A 14,578-nucleotide genomic window follows, 5' to 3' on the forward strand; every position below is an offset into this window, starting at 1 on the left:
CTGCCCCCAATCTCTCCCAGCATCAGGGTCTTTTTCAGTGAGTCAGCTCTTCGCATGAGGTGGCCAAAGTATTGGCGTTTCAGCTTCAACATCAGTCCTTCCAATGAACACCTAGGACTGATCTCCTTTAGGATGGACTGGTTGGATCTTCTTGCAGTCCAAGGGACTCTCAAGAGTCTTCTCCAACACTACAGTTCAAAAGCATCAATTCTTTGGCACTCAGCTTTCTTCACAGTCCAACTCTCACATCCATACATGACCACTGGAAAAACCATAGCCTTGCCTAGACGGACCTTTGTTGACAAAATAATGTCTCTGCTTTTTTAATATGCTATCTAGGTTGGTCATAACTTTCCTTCCAAGGAGTAAGCGTCTTTTAATTTCATGGCTGCAATCACCATCTGCAGTGATTTTGGAGCCCCCCAAAATAAAATCTGACACTGTTTTCACTGTTTCCCCATCTATTTCCCATGAAGTGATGGGACCAGATGCCATGATCTGAATACTGAGCTTTAAGCCAACTTTTTCACTCTCCTCTTTCGCTTTCATCAAGAGGCTTTTTAGTTCCTCTTCCCTTTCTGCCACAAGGGTGGTGTCATCTGCATATTTGAGGTTATTGATATTTCTCCCAGCAATCTTGATTCCAGCTTGTGCTTCTTCCAGCCCAGCGTTTCTCCTGATGTACTCTGCATATAAGTTAAATAACATGACATTATTGAGTCTGGAGTTGTGCAGAGATGTGCACCATTATACGTAATTTCTACCATACAGCTACAGTAGGCATAACCTCAAAAGCACAGGTAAATACAGTAAAATAATGAAAAAGTGATGGATTTTGATTATTTATTACCTTTGTTTTTAATGTAATTTCTTTAACTGTAGGCTTTATACTTTAATTTTTAATAATAATAGTAATTTTAAACAAATAGCTCACAAAATTGCTGCAAATTAACAACTGGCTCTCATGAACTGGTACAAGACAGCTCCAGCACCCACTGGATCATTACTCTAGAAGCAAGTTCTGAGACAGGGATTCATGTCCAAACATTTAAGAGGGTTATTTTCAGGGGAAATCTGTATGAGTGTGAAGGAAGCAGGATGGGAAAGGGGAAGAAGTTAGTAAGAAAGTGATGATAGCTGAAGTCTATGCTTAGCATAATTCTGGGATCTGTGTTATACTAGAGAATTCTTCCAGTCTTAAGGCACAGGAGCTGGGCTTTTGTGCCCTAGTACCACTAAATCATTGGGCACATTGGAAACCAGGATGACTGGAAGGATCAAAAGTAGGAATGCAACTCCTTGTCACCTCCTGTAATGAGACTCCATGTTCCCAAAGGTAAACCTCCTGAGAATGATGCAGGTGTGAGTTCTTAGTAGCTGTAACCAGAGCAGTTTGGGGATGGGTACACCAAACAGGTAAAATGGATCCTGAGTGATCTGTGTGGTCACCCACTTAAAAATTACCTTTGTCAGCTTCCCTTGAAGCTTAGGGGGACCATGTCTCTAATTTATGTTTCATTAGATGTAAATAGAAGTAACGTGTGCTGTTGGGGGGATGTGCCTTTCAAAGGGACATGGGCAGACTTTCTTGGCTCTTTCCCCTCCCCAAAGTGGAAGATGAGAAAGATGAAGGTGCCATCTTGGATGCAGAGGTATATGCCCATTTTAAGGGTGGCAGAAACTGACCTGGGTTGCCTAGAGTTGGACTGGTATGAGAGAAGTAAACTTTGTTTATTAAGCCACTGTATCTTCGGATATCTCTGTTACCACATTTCAGCCTGTACCTTAACAGATAAAGTGAGCAAAGAAGAAAAAACAGATATCTAAAATCATGACTGTGTAAACAATTTATAATTTTTAGTTAGTTTTCTTTTTAAAGCAAGGCAGGACTAACCAAAACAGAATGAGAGAATGTTCATGAAGAGCAAAGAGAACATGTTCATTACAGAAAAAATATAATTGTTTGTACATGACCTGGTTGTCAATATAGAAACCCACCAAAATCTACAAACTGTCCAAACTGATAAAGTAACTTGATAGCATTATTAAATAAAAGAATAACATAAAATTGCATTTCTGAAAGATGTCCGCGACTTAATGGAAACATTTATGAAATTTTACTGAAAGATGTGAAGGAAGATCTAAATAGGAGAGATATCCCCAAGTTCATGAACAGGAAAGGGTAATACCATGAAGATGGCAGTTCTCCCCAAGATGGTCTTTAGATTTAATGCAATTCAAATAGAATGTTCAACAGTTTAAATAATTGTCAACCTTATTTTAAAACTTGTATGGCGTACCAAGAGTAGCCAAAACCCTAATGAAGAAGTTGAGGTAGGAGAATGCATTCTCTCATCTGTTGATGCGCCAAAGCTCTGGTGGTCAAGAAACCATAGTACTGGCACAGAGATAGGTGAATTGAATGATGGAAAGCCTAGAGAGGTCAGAAACAGACTCAGTATCTATGAACACGTATATACATAAAAGAGGTGACATTGTTGGTGAATGGGGGCATAGTAGGCCTTTCAATACATAGTGTTAGGAGACATGGTTAAGTAGAAAAAAATGAAACTGAATTCCTGTCTCATGCTATGTATTTAATCAATACATGGATCAAAGACTAAACATGAAAAACAAAAGTTTAAAACTTTCAGAAGAAAATATAGGACAGTACCTTTAAAACTCCGGGTGTGGAAGGCTTTTAAAAATAAGACCCCAAAAGCATAAATGATAAAGAAAAAGATGGTTACTTCTGATTGCATTATAGTTAAGTAACTTTTGTTCATCAAAACGTGTAATCAAGTGAAAAGACAAATCATGATTATGAATGATAATTGAAATACACATTACTAACAAAGCATTCAGTTCAGTCACTCAGTTGTATCTGACTAAGACCCCATGGACTGCAGCATGCCAGACTTCCCTTCCATCACCGTCTCCTGGAGCTTGCTCAAACTCATGTCCATCGAGTTGGTGATGCCATCCAGCCACCTCATCCTCTATTGTCCTTTTCTCCCTCTGCCTTCAATCTTTCCCAGCATCAGGGTTTTTTTTCCATTGAGTCAGTTCTTCACATCAGGTGGCTGAAGTATTGGAGCTTCATCTTCAGCATCAGTCCTTCCAATGAATATTCAGCACTTATTTCCTTTAGGATGGACTGGTTGGATCTCCTTGCAGTGCAAGGGACTCTCAAGAGTCTTCTCCAACACCAACACTCCAACAAAGGATTAGGATAAAAAAACTAAACAGAAAGTACTTTAAAATCAGCTCAAATATAAAACCGAATAGATGTTGTGAGCAAACATTTTATAGAAAGAAGGCACAGATGACAAGTAAGGATATGGAATACACTGAACTTCAGAAGTTTATCTTTCACTTCTAATGGATCTTTTCAAACTATGCATAATTTTGTAAATCATTGAAAAATATTGGTTCACTTTGTTATATAAACTTCCCAAATGTTGACACATTTCATTACATACTATCAAAAAATCACACTCACCCATGTTACCACTGTTGTCAGAAAAGTATTTAATTATTGGAAAGGTGTTGAAATCATGATAGCAAACATAAATTTTCCAAAACTTTTCCCTTCTAAGCTCAAATCTTATCATTGGCAACAAATACTGTCATTTGTTTTCTTAAAAGTTGCAGATTCTTTTAAAAAACTTTATTCTTTATTTATATGAGCATATGTCTGCCAAATATGCAAGTCTAAATGACCACAATTTATTAGTCACTCTTTCAAGTAAAACTGATGTCCCATGATAAAAACTGATAATTCAGCTTAACAGATGTGCAGCTTGCTTGAGTGAACATCCTACTTTTTTATATAGCAGAAGTGCTTTGTGCATAATCATTTCATTACCCCAAATCTTAAATAAATGTGGACCAAAAGGTCACTACTTAATAAAATTAATCATTTTTACTTCCCCATCAAGGACATTTGAAAAGTTGATTGATTTCAGAAGTGGGATGTCACTCTTAACATTATGTTGCAATATGTAAAACTCCTATCTTGCTGAGGACTCATTCTGTGTGTCTTTCTCTCCCTGGCTAGCTTTGGAGAAGCAAGCTGCCGTGAGTCCCACAGCAACAGAAAACAAATTCAGGCAACAACTGATTGAGCCTGGATGGAAACTCTTCTGCAGTTGAGTCTCCTGATGGATGAGAACCTGGCCCTGGCTGACAACTTGATTGCAGCCTTACAGAAGACCCAGGTAAACTGTGCCTGGACTCCTGGTCCACAGGAACTGGAAGATAGTAAACGTGTAGCAAATGTGTCTTAAGCCACTGAATTTGTATTTGTTACAGAACAGAGAAAACGAATACAAAGGTCATTCCAATATTTGATCTAACTTCTGTATAATGAAGTTTATGATTGTTCCAGTGATCGTTTCATCATGGACCTACTTGGCACCTTCCTGATCAAAAAGCAGGCCCCTGTATGTCAGGTGATGTTATTCAGGATTCCATGATGGTAAGTTACACGTTTCATGGGTCCACTGATAGTGGTGTCAGCAAAGGCATTATCAACAGGCAATGCTAGCTGTATAAAGAATATATACATGTGTATACGTAACTACTCAATGAGGTTCTAGTGCCACAGCTGTCTCTTTTCAGCTGGCACTAAGATTTTGAGCCCATCTGTGAGCCAGGCCCAGGTTTTTTCTTCTTTCATCAATTGGTCATAGGATACTGCCTATCAGGCTATGAGTGTGAACTGACGGAGAAGCTTCAGTTCAATACACATAAGTGCCATGATGGGGGATGGTGGTGTCTACACCTTTTCTTTGCACAGCTTACTTGTGATTTCAGGACCTGCCATGGTCTAATCCCAAATATATGGCTTCCAGTGACTGATGAATTGCTTTTTCCAACTGAGTTTATGACTTCAGTTCAGTTCAGTCCAGTTCAGTTGCTCAGTCATGTCCGACTCTTTGTGACCTCATGAATCGCAGCACGCTAGGCCTCCCTGTCCATCACCATCTCCTGGAGTTCACTTAGACTCACGTCCATCGAGTCTGTGATGCCATCCAGCCATCTCATCCTGGGTCGTCCCCTTCTCTTCCTGCCCCCATCCCTCCCAGCATCAAAGTCTTTCCAATGAGTCAACTCTTCGCATGAGGTGGCCAAAGTACTGGAGCTTCAGCTTTAGCATCATTCCTTCCAAAGAAATCCCAGGGTTGATCTCCTTCAGAATGGACTGGTTGGATCTCCTTGCAGTCCAAGGGACTCTCAAGAGTCTTCTCCAACACCACAGTTCAAATGCATCAATTCTTTGGCTCTCAGCCTTCTTCACAGTCCAACTCTCACATCCATACATGACCACTGGAAAAACCATAGCCTTGACTAGACGGACCTTAGTCAGCAAAGTAATGTTTCTGCTTTTGAATATACTATCTAGGTTGGTCATAACTTTTCTTCCAAGGAGTACGTGTCTTTTAATTTCATGGCTGCAGTCACCATCTGCAGTGATTTTGGAGCCCCCCCAAATAAAGTTTGACACTGTTTCTACTGTTTCCCATCTATTTCCCATGAAGTGATGATCTTCGTTTTCTGAATGTTGAGCTTTAAGCCAACTTTTTCACTCTCCTCTTTCACTTTCATCAAGAGGCTTTTTAGCTCCTCTTCACTCTCTGCCATAAGGGTGGTGTCTTCTGCATATCTGAGGTTATTGATATTTCTCCCAGCAATCTTGATTCCAGCTTGTGTTTCTTCCAGTCCAGTGTTTCTCATGATGTACTCTGCATATAAGTTAAATAAGCAAGGTGACAATATACAGCCTTGACGTACTCCTTTTCCTATTTGGAACCAGTCTGTTGTTCCATGTCCAGTTCTAACTGTTGCTTCCTGACCTGCATACAGATTTCTCAAGAGGCAGGTTAGGTGGTCTGGATTCCCATCTCTTTCAGAATTTTCCATAGTTTATTGTGATCCACACAGTCAAAGGCTTTGGCATAGTCAATAAAGCAGAAATAGATGTTTTTCTGGAACTCTCTTGCTTTTTCCATGATCCAGCGGATGTTGGCAATTTGATGTCTGGTTCCTCTGCCTTTTCTAAAACCAGCTTGAACATCAGGGAGTTCATGGTTCAAGTATTGCTGAAGTCTGGCTTGGAGAATTTTGAGCATTACTTTACTAGCATGTGAGATGAGTGCAATTGTGTGGTAGTTTGAGCATTCTTTGGCATTGCCTTTCTTTGGGATTGGAATGAAAACTGACCTTTTCCAGTCCTGTGGCCACTGCTGAGTTTTCCAAAGTTGCTGGCATATTGAGTGCAGCACTTTCACAGCATCATCTTTCAGGATTTGAAACAGCTCAACTGGAGTTCCATCACCTCCACTAGCTTTGTTCATAGTGATGCTTTCCAAGGCCCACTTGACTTCACATTCCAGGATGTCTGGCTCTAGATTAGTGATCACGTCATCATGATTATCTGGGTCGTGAAGATTTTTTTGTACAGTTCTTCCGTGTATTCTTGCCACCTCTTCTTAATATCTTCTGCTTCTGTTAGGTCCAGACCATTTCTGTCCTTTATCGAGCCCATCTTTGCATGAAATGTTCCCTTGGTATCTCTAATTTTCTTGAAGAGATCTCTAGTCTTTCCCATTCTGTTGTTTTCCTCTATTTCTTTGCATTGATCGCTGAGGAAGGCTTTCTTATCTCTTCTTGCTATTCTTTGGAACTCTGCATTCAGATGCTTATATCTTTCTTTTTCTCCTTTGCTTTTCGCCTCTCTTCTTTTCACAGCTATTTGTAAGCCCTCCCCAGACAGCCATTTTGCTTTTTTGCATTTCTTTTCCATGGGGATGGTCTTGATCCCTGTCTCCTGTACAATGTCACGAACCTCATTCCATAGTTCATCGGGCACTCTATCTATCAGATCTAGACCCTTAAATCTATTTCTCACTTCCACTGTATAATCATAAGGGATTTGATTTAGGTCATACCTGAATGGTCTAGCGGTTTTCCCTACTTTCTTCAATTTAAGTCTGAATGTGGCAATAAGGAGTTCATGATCTGAGCCACAGTCAGCTCCCGGTCTTGTTTTTGTTGACTGTATAGAGCTTCTCCATCTTTGGCTGCAAAGAATATAATCAATCTGATTTCGGTGTTGACCATCTGGTGATGGCCATGTGTAGAGTCTTCTCTTGTGTTTTTGGAAGAGGGTGTTTGCTATGACCAGTGCATTTTCTTGGCAAAACTCTATTCGTCTTTGCCCTGCTTCATTCCACATTCCAAGGCCAAATTTGCCTGTTACTCCAGGTGACTTAGTTTGGCTAAATATTCACCTTATAATAGGAGGCACTGGTCTCTTAGTCACATAATGTCCTGTGGTCTGGCATTTAGTTTCTTTTTCGGATTCAGTAGTGTGCCAGAAGTTGCTTTTCAGAGAATATAGTTTCTTTGCAGCAGAGAGTGTGGTCTTGCTTTGGAACTGTAGGGCTCTATACTGTGACTCTCTAATTACGACATAGCAAAGACTTCTTACAAGCATTTTAATTCACCACAGCAAACTCTAGCACCATAGGATTTTCCAGGTCATACCGACCAATACTTTGGCCACTTGATGTGAAGAACTGACTCACTGGAAAAGATCCTGATGTTGGGCAAAATTGAAGGCAGGAGGAGAAGGGGATGACAGAGGATGAGATGGTTGGATGGCATCACCAACTCAATGGACATGAGTTTGAGCAAACTCTGGGAGTTGGTGATGGACAGGGAAGCCTTGCATCCATGGGGTCGCAAAGAGTCGGACATGACTGAGCGACTGAACTGATAGACCAAGTGGGGCTTCCAAGGTGGTGCTGGTAGTAAAGAACTCTCTTGCCAATGCAGGAGACGTAAGAGACGTGGGTTTGATCCCTGGGTTGGGAAGATTCCCTGAAGGAGGGAGGGCATGGCAATGCACTCCATTATTCTTGCCCGGAGAATCCCATGGACAGAGGAGCCTGGCGGGCTGCAGTCCATCAGCTCGCAAAAAGAGTCGGACATGACCGAAGCGACTGAGCCCAGCACAGCCCGACGTGGCGGCTTCTATCACAGTCTGACTTTGCCTCTCTCTTCTTTCAAAAATCTATTGAGTTCTCTTCCTAGTGACTTTTAAAAATTAGTTTATTTCTTTTTTTCGGCTATCTGTGCAGTCTCCGTTGCCGTGAGGGCTTTTCTCTAGCTGTGGCAAGCAGGAGCGACTCCCTAGTCCCAGTGCATAGGTTTTTCATTGCAGCGGCTTCTCTGATCTCAGAGCACGGGCTCTACGACTCGCAGACTTTAGTACTTGTGGCGTGTGGGCTCAGTAGCTGCAGCTTCCAGGCTCCAGAGCACAGAATCAGTAGTTGAGACGCACATCTTGGTTACTCACGTCATGCGAGGTCTTCCCAGATCAGGGATCAATCCCATGTCTCCTGCATTGGCAGGCAGACTCTTTACCACTGAGTCACTGAGGAAGCCCCTGATTTTGTCTCTTGACAGGAGGAACTGCAAAGCACTGTGGCTACTTTATGTATGCAATCTAGGTTAATCTTCTTTTCCCAAGAGTTTTAAATTTTATCACATTTTCTTTGCCATGTAAGGTAATATAGTTACAAATTCTAGTGATTAGAATGGGAATTTCTCTGGGAAGCCATTATTCTGTCTATTACAAGGTTGTTTCCAGATGTTGGCTACCATGAATTTAGCCACTATAAACATTTGTCAAAGTATCTGTGTGTTTGTGCCTGTATGAGTGTGTACATAAATCTTTATTTCACTGGGATAAATGCCCAGGAGTGCAATTACTGAGTCATATGGTAATTGCACATTCTGTTTTATAAGAAACTGCCAATCTGTTTCCCAAAGTGGCTATAATATTTTACATTCCTACCATGGTGTATGAGTGGTCCAGCATATCTGCATCTGTGTCAGTATTTGGTGTTGTCACAATTTTCAAGGTTTAGCCAGTCTATTAGATGCGTAGTGATAGCTCACTGTGATTTTAATTTGCATTTTACCAATGGTTCTTTAAATGTGGATGTCGGTTTTTAAAAAGATATCAGTATCATGCCTAACTCAGTGTTGCTAACGTTCAGTGCAGCGTTTAAATTGAGGAATTTAAATTTTTACTGCCAACAAGAAGGGGAGGGAAATGCCAGGAAAGGCCTAATCCAGGCCTACAGGGAGTGATGGACGCATCTCTGTGCGGCAGTGGTATGGCTGTCACTCTCTATGGCCAGGGACCTTGGCCAGGGGATGGCAGGCATCTGGGAGCCCCTCACTAATGAGTCGGCTCAGAGCCAGGGAAGAGAAAGGACTCGCCTAAGTCACAACCCTGTGGCGCTGCCTGGCCCAGGCCCCGCCCCACTGATGACCCCACAGGTGGGGGCGGGGCGGGACTGGTTTCCCCCCACGGAGCCCTGTTTCCCCATCATCAGGAGGGCAGGCGTGCAGCTGCCGCGAGGGGGCGCCGCAGAGCCTGGAGGCGACTACCGGAGGTGCCATGGCGTCTCCTGGTGTGCTCCAGAGCGGCAGCGGCTCCCTGGGCCTCCTGGTCTGGCTCCTGGCCCTTCAACCTTGGCTCAGTGAGGCCGTGGTGGGCGGGGATGGGGAGCAGGGCAGGGCAGCTCTGCCCTCACCCTCTCCACCTACCTTGGGGGGTGGTCGCGAGGACCCAGGAGCACGCCGTTGGAAGCTGCCTCCTCCAGGAGCCCCGGGAACTTCCGGGGCCCCTGAATCCCGCATGACTTCGGTAGCCCCTAATTTGGTGGCGTTTACCTTAAAGGACTCTGATTCATACAAGGCTATGACACCCTCACAGGCACCAGGAGAGACCCCAAAACCCCTCTTTCCTTCAGGTGATGTTTCCTGGCCAAGCCCTGTGGCAGAGAACTAGCCCGGTGTGAGGGGCAGGTGCCCCTGCCCTTGGGGAGGAGACTCTCAGGGGGCACAAGTTTTCCCTGGGCCATCTGAGCAGACCCAACTCTGCCCCTGAGATCTGAGAGGACATGGCCATTCTCTGAGGAGTCTTAGGGGAATACAGACCTGGCCTGGGGCTCGGAGGGGACATGGCGTTGTTCTGAGGGTTCTGAGACTTTTGAGGCTCATCAGGCTCTAGAGGCAGTGGTGTCAGTGGCTTTTACTTTCAGTCCTCTCCCTTCACTGACCTGCTCTAGCATGTGGCCGTCGGACTTCGAGGATAGTTGGTGGAAGGCCGGCCGCAGAGAAGAAGTGGCCGTGGCAGGTCAGCCTGCAGGTCAATCAAAGACACATATGCGGAGGCTCCCTCATTGCCAGTCGGTGGGTGTTGACCGCAGCCCATTGCATATTTGGGTGAGTTTTGGGGGCTCTGGGCTTTTGGCTTCAGGTCAGGCCTGGAGCTAGTCCTAACCCCTTCCTGAGCTTCCTCTTCCTCATCTGAAACCAAGGGTCACAGTCCCAACTATAGCTCTTCAGGCTATAGTCAGAGGTAGGTAATGTTAGGCCCTTGATAGGCTGGAAAGTCAAAACCCCAAATCAGGTTCAAAGCTACTTTTTTTTTTTTTTAAGCCTGTGCGGATTAGCCTTCAAGTCAAGTGGCAAGAAATGGGGAGAGATGCCAGTTGGGAAACAATATATGTGCAAAGACTTGCAAAAGGAAATATTTAAGGGGAATGGACTGTAGCTGATCAATTGGCTTTACTTTCAGGGGTTTCAAACTTTAATGAGCATGGGTATACCCACAGAACTTGTTAAAACAATAACTGTGTGTCTCCAACCCCAGAGTTTCTGATTCAGTAGGTCAGGAGTGGGACCTGAGAATTTGTGTTTCTACCAAGCCCTCATATGACGTCAGTGCTGCTCATCTGGGGACCAAACTTTGAGAACTGCTAGATCAGGGGGTCTGGGAAGGGATGTGGTCTGGAGGGAGGGAGGTGACTGATGAGCAGCTTTGGAGATAGGACGAGGATAACACCTAGCCTAGAAGATGTGGAAGGGGAGTGTAGAGCTTCCAGGATCTCTCTGCAGCCATGTGGAATACACAGTGAAGATGGGAGACACACAGTTGCAGCATACCTCCACAAGGGCAGTCACGGTCCCAGTCAAAGACATCGTTATCCACCAATATTTTAATCCTGTTGGACTAATCGAAAATGACATTGCCCTTGCTCTGCTCGCCTTCCCTGTGAATTTCTCCGCGAGCATCCAACCCGTGTGCCTCCCTGAAAAGGCTTTCATGGTCCAAGCTGGTACAGAGTGCTGGGTGACTGGATGGGGAAAAGTAAATGAAGAAGGTGAGACTGTGAAGCAAGATGGCAGCAAACTTGGGCTAGGGAAGGGGCTGCCCGGTGCCCAGGTGTGGGCCTCCAAACTAAAGGGAGAGACAGGGAGGCAATTTTCTAGCAAGTAGGTAAGAAAGGAGGGTGGAGAAGATGCTGGTGGGAGTGATTTGATGGTGTTACAAATTTTTGTTGGTATGTCAGGACCTGGGGTCTTGAGAGACAAGCACAGTGGGTTCTCTCCAGGGTGGATTATTAAACTCAGGGGATGTTGATCTGTCTGCTAATCTGAGCTGTCCCAACTGGAAGTACTGGTCTTGGTGAACAGGGAGCTTCCTGTGACTTAAGAGGCCATTGGATGCTTCTGGAAGAAACTGTAGAGACTTCTATCCCTAGGGAGAGGGTGGATTTGGTACTTTCGGGGTACTATGTGTCTTGAGAGTCTGATCCTGCTCTAAACTAAAAATACTTTACTGATGGACAGGACACCTGTTGCTATTACTAATGATGCTCAGAGTGACAGATATTTAGTTTTGATTTCTCAGGTTGCCTCTATTAGTTCTTCTCTACCTGTCTTGGTTTTGAGTCTTACCACTCCTCTCGCCATATCAGCTCTGGGCCTCATGTCCTGTAGTGTCAAACGGGAACAATATCCACTGCCCCTAAGAGGGTGTCTGTATGTGAACACATTGTATAGAGATCCAGAGTGGGTACCGGGAGCACCTGTCTTGTCCCACTAGGCAGATCTAAACTACTCCTACATTCTCTCTACAGACGAATCAAAAGATGCTACAGTAGAGCTTCAGGAGGCTGAGCTAAACATTCTTCGCTATGAGACTTGTAATGAGGTGCTCAGCGAAAAGTTGGAAAGTCATTTTGATGTGGTCAAGGAGGGGGCTGTCTGTGCTACCAGCTCCAGAGGAAAGGATGCCTGCCAGGTGAGTTCATGGGCCCTTCGCTGCCTTTGCATTTTGGCTGTCCTCCCAGGTGTTCCTCATCCACAGGCAGTAGGGCCTACATGGTCTGGCAGTGCCTCTGTCACCTGTCTTCAAGTTGAGGGTTTACGGGGATAAGCCGCCAAGGCCCTGCTGGGCTGGTCTGACCTGATGCTTCAGGAGAGAGGACTTCATGCTGCCTAGAGTGAGACAGGGGAGGAGGGGAGAGTCAGGCATGAAATACCAGTAATACAAGTCATATGTTATAGCCTCTTCTAAGTGACAGGCAATGTAAACAGGTAAGGATTTTATTCATTATTAATGTCTCAGGGTACATACATTTTCTTTGAGAATATTCAGGTTTTGGTATAGACTTTATTGACGCCATACACAACTTGGGTAAATGTTATCAATTCTCAGATCTCATATACATGGAAACCTAGGGCTGCTGGAGCCCTCGCGGTGCCTGGAGAGCCCCATGCACGCCATCTTCCCAGTGCCTTGCAGGGCTACAAGGCTGTCATGATGTTGTCCCTCTTCCATCACTGTGTTTGTCTCTTTCTCTTTATCTAGGGAGATTCTGGGGGTCCCCTGGTCTGTGAATTTAATAATTCATGGGTCCAAGTGGGGATTGTGAGCTGGGGCGTTGGCTGTGGTCGCAGAGGGTATCCAGGAGTTTATACAGAAGTGAGTTTCTACAAGGATTGGATCATTGCTAGAGTGAGTAAGGCCTCTCATACAGACTCAATGGGCTACTTCAGCCTGACTCTCTGTCTGGTGCTGCCTTGGAGCATCCTGCTGACCCCATGATCACCCTGGTCACGTTTCTTCCAGTTTCTGAGTCTTGGACTAGCACTACCTCTGACCTCTGACTCCTACTTAATGCCCTATCCTCAGTTTCATTCAAATTCACTGACCATGTGGAGGTCCACATGACTGAGAAATGGAAGCAAGAAACCTTGAAAGTTTCCCAGCCTGCTGCTCCAGGAACCTACCGCATCTACACCTAACCTGGGTTGTGCTCTGCCTGCTGAGAAGGAGTCGCTGAAACAATGCCAGCTGGATGGACAGTGACCTGTGGTGATGCTTCAGGAGGCTTTGCCCACATCTTGGAGACCGTCTTCACCTCATCCCTGGCAGCAGCATTATCTGACACTTTATCGTATCAGGGCACGTGGTGATTGTTGGGAGACGGTGAGGCCTCACCACGTCCACATGTGACTCAGCTATCTGGGTTGGCCAAAGGTCCCCTGCTTCCCGACGTGGATCCATCTGTGAGGGTCCAGCCTCTGCCACACAAGCCTTCCTGGGGCAGCTCAGTCTTGGAACCCCCTTCCCAGTGCTCCAGTGGCCACATCCAGGCTCACTCCAAGTTGTGTTGAGACATGAAGGAGCACGGAGATTTCTGATGTCAACTCAATAAATGCTTAGAGAGTCTCTCGTGTTGTGAAGCTCTGCTCTGCTGAAGGTTGTGGGGCTGCATATGACATGCTGTAGAGAAGAGTTTCCCATTGAGCTGAGGGACCTTTCGTGGTGTCCATTACTGTTTAGAAAGTGGGAGATGAGGAGCCTGTCCCTGGATGGAAGTCTGCTGGTGTCTTAGGCAGTGGGTCCAGGGCTTCTTTTAGGCATTAGTGCTCCTCTTGTAGGCGTCAGCATGCTCCAAGCAGGGCTGTTGGAAGTGAGTTTGCATGGGAGCCTGGAGGCAGGAGGGCGGAGATGCGGGCGTGACACGCTCACACAGCCTTGCGCCTCTCGTGCCGCCTCATAAGGGACATGCCTGGAGGAGACCCAAAGAGCTGAGTTCTCAGGGGTTAGGATAGAGGGTCTGGCTCTGTGTGTGTGTGTGGCTTCTCAGTCAGCAGGCCTAGGGTCCCATGGTCACCTGGACTGGCTGCTGATTTTTTCCCAGGCTCTGTGTCCTGTCCACCCATCCTTCCTTGGTCTGTGTTCAAGCTTCCAGATATAAGTGGACCTCAGAGGAACCATGGGCTTCCCAGGTGGTTCATTGCTAAAGAATCCGCCTGCCAGTGCAGGAGCCGCAGGTTAGATGTTGGGTTGGGAAGATTCCCCTGGAGTAGGAAATGGCAACCCACTCCAGTATTCTTGCCTGGGAAATCCCCTGGACAGAGGAGCCTGGCAGCTACAGTCCATGGGGTCGCAAAGAGTCCGACATGATTGAGCACACACAGTTACATTCTAGTACTGTTATTTACAGAAATGAAAGTCGTGTGGACTCGGAGGCCTGAGTCTGGCTGTTCCCTGCCATTCTCACCTGCAGCCCTCTTTCAGAACACGCTCCCCTGCTCTGTCCAGTGATGTTCTGCTGCTGAGAATGTCAGTACGGCTCCTCATTTCCTGTTCTCTGCCTCCACATTGGAGAAGGCAATAGCACCCCACTCCAGTACT

General features: G+C 45.3%; 1 long non-coding RNA gene across 1 annotated transcript; it reads left to right on the forward strand.

Annotated features, from left to right (window-relative positions):
- The first annotated feature begins 4,324 nt into the window (after nucleotides 1-4,324).
- LOC132658218 (uncharacterized) lies at nucleotides 4,325-13,606 on the forward strand. The gene is made up of 2 exons (XR_009597522.1): nucleotides 4,325-4,480; nucleotides 12,009-13,606. It is a non-coding gene; the product is annotated as an uncharacterized LOC132658218 (long non-coding RNA).
- Nucleotides 13,607-14,578: the final 972 nt, after the last annotated feature.

This window comes from Ovis aries, chromosome 19 (genome assembly GCF_016772045.2).
Source record: "Ovis aries strain OAR_USU_Benz2616 breed Rambouillet chromosome 19, ARS-UI_Ramb_v3.0, whole genome shotgun sequence".
Lineage (NCBI taxonomy): Eukaryota > Metazoa > Chordata > Mammalia > Artiodactyla > Bovidae > Ovis > Ovis aries.